This window comes from Petaurus breviceps, unplaced genomic scaffold, assembly GCF_028583685.1.
Source record: "Petaurus breviceps papuanus isolate PSGF00001 unplaced genomic scaffold, PetGlider_PUasm1.0 126, whole genome shotgun sequence".
Taxonomy (NCBI): Eukaryota; Metazoa; Chordata; class Mammalia; order Diprotodontia; family Petauridae; genus Petaurus; species Petaurus breviceps.
In genome coordinates, this window is record NW_027185655.1 from 80,723,835 (window position 1) to 80,728,994 (window position 5,160).

Sequence of the window (5,160 nt, forward strand, 5' to 3'; positions counted from 1 at the left end):
GCATACATATAATAGATGAAACTAAGAGAATAAATAGAATAGTTAAAGAAGATGATGTGGGGAGGAAAAAATGGGAGACAAGGATAAGGCCCCTGAGAACAGCTACTTTGAGTGATTTGGAGAAAGATTTTTAAAAGGACACAGTAGAAGTAGTCACAAAGGATTAACCCTTTTGAAATCATGTGACTTTGGGACTGAAAAAAGAAAGTGTTGAGTGCTCTTGCTTAAAGAATACTGATTAAAATGCATGTTTTCAAATTAGTAAATAATTGAAAATTTATAAATGTGGAAAATTGCATATCACACATATCCAAGAAATGTATTATAATGACTATAATAACATTATTTATAAGATTATAGATTTAGGAGTAGAAAGGACCTTAAAAGAATATTCTAATTCTTCTGTTTTGCAGATGAACAAATGGACACAAGAGAAGTAAAATGATTTGCTCATGATTACAAAACCAGTCAACATTTAAAGTTGGATTTAACTCCATGTCTTCATTACTCTAAATCAAGTATCTTGTCTAATGTTAACCCCCTACCACAGTCTCATAGGCTATGGATATCAACATGGGTAAATCACCTAAATTCTCAGCAACTCAGGCAATTCTCTAAGGTTGTTAATTATATGTGTTTAATGGAGTTTTAAAATTCTTTTTGTTGAGGTGATTTTTCAATTATTTTCCTTTTTTCATATGATGATCTTTATGAGATTTAGTATTGACTCTCATATTTGAGATGCTAAAAAGAGAGATGTGATGAGAATTTGGCAGCAGCTCTGGATGAAAAAACAATATAAATTAAGCCCCCTTTTGTTATGTTTACACCTGTTTTTTTGGTTTCTTTTTAAGAAACGGTGTAAAGAAATTATTAACAGGATTTGTTCCAATAGAGTTTTTATGGTTGTTACATCCCACACACATATACCTCATAATGTAGACCATTGAATGTGGAATGAACAAGGAGTAGACATGTTCAAGCTCTGGTTTTGTCACTTACCAGCCTTAGGACTGGGGAAGGTATTTCACCATGGTTTTCTTATCTATCATAGGAGGAGGATTGTTCTAGATTGTCAAAATAATTTACTCCAATTTTACAACCCTTACTCTTAAACAGAGCCAATTAACTAGCTTCTTTGAGACTTAGCAAATAATATTATTGTAAAGGTATCAATTAAGTAAAACAAGCTACATTTTAAAAAAATCACAAGGCCATCAACACAGAGATGAAAGGCTAATACTTGTAATTGTCCCTTGTTTAGGTGATAATCTGTTAGGTTACAAATAGAACTTCACTGCAAAAGGATTTTACATGATCATCATAAACATTTAACTACAGAATATACCATATGGAAATGTGTCATGTTACTGCGAGGTTTATTAACATAAAATAATGAAGTTTTCATAGTTTTCTTTTGAAAAATGCTTTATTGATGCTTTTAAAATATTTTAAAAATTCAATATAGCCCTTACCAGTAAAACCCTCTCCTTTATTTAATATAGGTGTGATTTATTGATGACATTTTAATCATAACCATTTGCCCTGATACATTGTAATTCCCCTTGTAGACCAGAAAACACAAATAAGAAAAAATTCAATAGAGAAATTTTGTCTAATTATGTATGTGAAATTCTATCCTGGGGGGGGGTCAATCAATATGATTTGATCAGTATGACACTATATCTGTAAATGAGTATATAGTATTGTCATTTTTATTGAATTGGTATTGTCCAAACACGCAAACTGTCTCGCCAATTGTTTTTAACAATATTAATATATAAACTAAATTACACTTTGTAATGATTTTGAATGTAATGTTATTATCATTACTCCCTTTTTATTTTATACATTTTGCATATGATTTTGTGGATTTGTTTTAAGCACAGAATATTCTTATAGGTCTTGATCATTTGAATTAATTTGTTTACTGATTGCTAAATACATCATGTTCTGAAAATTAGCATAGATTTGTCTTCTCTTTGCCAAGACATGTGATATCATTTTCTTGTCTTTCTGATTGAGTCTGCATTTCTGTAGTTGTTCAGTAATGTTTTAATCATTTGTAATTTTTCATGGCAGCATTCAGAGTTTTATGGCAAAGGTACTGGAATAATTTGTCATTTCCTTCTCAAACAATTCTAGAATGTATAAAATAAGATAGTACAGAGGAGACATGTTTACCCTGCTGCTGGACTGGGACCTTCTAGATAGATAGATAGATAGATAGATAGATAGATAGATAGATAGATAGATATAGATGTATAGACAGACAGACATCTATAGATATAGATAAACACATATGATTTTCTGTCTTAAACAAAACAATTTCCCATGACTGGGTTTAAGATCAATGAATGCTGATTTTTTTTTTTGGCAAAACTTTTTAGCATATGTGAAATCTTTTTTATCTTTTTTTAAAATATAATTCATTGACATGTTTTCTTAATGTTGGAACAAACTTGTATTCCCCAAACAAATCCAACTTGTAAATATTATAATATTTTCTGATTTTATTTCTATAAAACATTTTTGATTACTATATTTTTTACTTTATTAATTATTGAAGGTCCTCTATAATTTACTTTTTTTGTCTTCTCTCATTCAATGGATAGGATCACAATTTTCTCAAAAATGTGGTTTGTAGAGTATATTTTGTATTTATTTTTCAGAAAACAGTTACAACATAGTTATTGAATGTTCTTCAGGTATTTCATGAAGTTTAACTTGTATTTTATTACCCCCATCACATACAAACACAGAGACACACACATTCATTCTCACAAATTGGAAATGTCTTTGGCTTGCTCACCTTATTTTTCCTAGATCAAGCATTTTATAATTTTGTTAAATCTCATTTTTTGAAGTCTCAGTTTTTCTGACATATAATTGTGTATAGGAATTTTTTTTATTTATTTAGTTGTGAATTCAAATTATTCTTTATTATTTGTTTGTAATTTCATTTAAAAATTTAATTTAAAATTTAAAAAATGTCTAGCTTTGTACTATGGTAGTATCATAGTCAATGAAGTTTAACTGAGGTGTGATTATTGCTAATTGAAAACATTAAAATTATTTGGGAATCTACCTGCCAAAACAAACCCAGATCCTATATGAACACAACTACAAACAGATTTTCAAACAAATAAAATCAGATCTTACTAATTGGAAAAAAATATCAATTGAACATGGCTGGGTCGAGCTAATATAATAAAAATGACAATTTAAGCTAAATTAAATTACATATTTAATTCCATATTAATCAATTTACTAAAAAATACTTTATAGAACTAGAAAAAAAGTTAAAAAAATCCATTTGGAAGAACAAAAGGTCTAGGATATCAAGGGAATGAATGAAAAGACATGCTAGGGAAGGTGCCCTAGCTATACCAGATTTTAATCTGTATTATAAAGCAACAGTCCTCAAAACTACTTGGCTGAGCAATAAAGCAGTGGATCAATGGAATAAACTGGGAATAGGAGGATGAGCAGTCAATGATTATAGTAATCTACTCTTTGATCAATCCAAAGACCTAAATTTTTTAGATAAGAACTCTATTTGACAAAAAACAATATAAAATGCAAAATGGATAATTTTGATTAAATAAAATGGAAAAGGTTCTTATCAACAAAGCCAATGTATCCAAGTTTAAGAAGGAAGTGGAAAATTGAGAAAGAATTTTTAGAACAAATATGCCTAAATATATATTAAATATACATATGCATGCATACACATATGTGCACACATAATATATGCATATGTGCATTGTACACACATACTTGTGTGTACACACATATATGTCTATGTGTATACATATGTGCATGAGTACATGTATATTATATATCATACATTCATGCATATACATATATCATATATACCATGTATGTGTGATATGTTTATGTGTGTATATGTACATCTATATATGTATGTGTCTATATGTATGTAGATATGTGTTTATATACTATGTCTTTTTCTTGTTTGGTTTTGTTTCCTCTTTCCCATTGTTCATTTAATCAGATACACTCCTCTTTTATAACCAGACTAATGTCTAATATGAAACTATTTGCAGTACGTATAGTTGATTTTAGGCCAATATGCTGGGGGAGGTGTTTGGGAGGGGGAGGAAGTTTAAAACTCAAGGAATTGTGAAATTGAATCCTGTAAACTAAAAGTAAACAAATAAATTAATCAAGACTGACAAAAAATTTTAAAGGTTCTTCATCAGAGAGACTAATGATTTATTTATTATTTTTAAAAGTAACTTAACAGTTCAAAAATACTTTCTTTTCAATTTTCAAATATCTTTTTATCCTCTAAAATCTAGATTTTTCTTTTGTACTTGTTTTAAGTTTTCTGACTTGTTTAAATTTTAGCCTTTTAAATCACATACACAATTCATTTATTTTATAATTATCTTTCTTTAATGTTAGGTTTTTAGAGAAATATACATTTTCTCCAAGTATTTTATTAATTGCATCCAGCAAATTGTGTTACTACATTGTATCATTACCTTTAATGCAACTATTATGTGAACATTTTGTTTTGCTTAATAATTATTAAATATTTCATTAGTTTCTATTTTGATTTGATCTGTATTCTTTGTTCATATTTATTTTATTAATTTTTTACCTTATGGATATAAAATAATTTGTTTTATGACATATGTTTTGCTTTAAACATTTGGGTTTTTGTTCATTTTTCTGTGTTGTGTGTGGTCAACTCTAAAGTTAGAATATTAAATCCTCTTAAATTTTTTGTAGTACTATAAATATCTTCTTGATTTTTGCCTTGTTTTTCTTATAACTCCACAAAAACAAAAGGTGGGAGGGCTAGGTGGTGCAGTGAATAGAGCACCAGCCCTGGAGTCAGGAGAACCTGAGTTCAAATGTGGCCTCAGACACTTGAAACACTAGCCACATGACATTGGGCAAATCACTTAATCCCAATTGCCCTGCGCTCTCCCATCCAAAAATTAAAAAACAGAAAAATGAAACAAACAAACAAAATCCCTGCTAAAAATAGCTTTGTGGTGTGTGATAGTAATGGCAATTAAAGATTCCCCTGTATTGGTTTGGTTTTCAAATTGATTGTGTTAAAACCCAGAGTTTGTTAATCCCACCTGTGGGATGGGCTTGTTGATGTGAAAAGAAAGTCCTGAA

At 29.1% G+C, this 5,160-nt stretch overlaps 1 non-coding gene across 1 annotated transcript; it reads left to right on the top strand.

Annotated features, from left to right (window-relative positions):
- The first annotated feature begins 2,996 nt into the window (after positions 1–2,996).
- LOC138171247 (U4 spliceosomal RNA) lies at positions 2,997–3,073 on the top strand. The gene has a single exon (XR_011170839.1). It is a non-coding gene; the product is annotated as a U4 spliceosomal RNA (small nuclear RNA).
- The last annotated feature ends 2,087 nt before the right edge of the window (positions 3,074–5,160 follow it).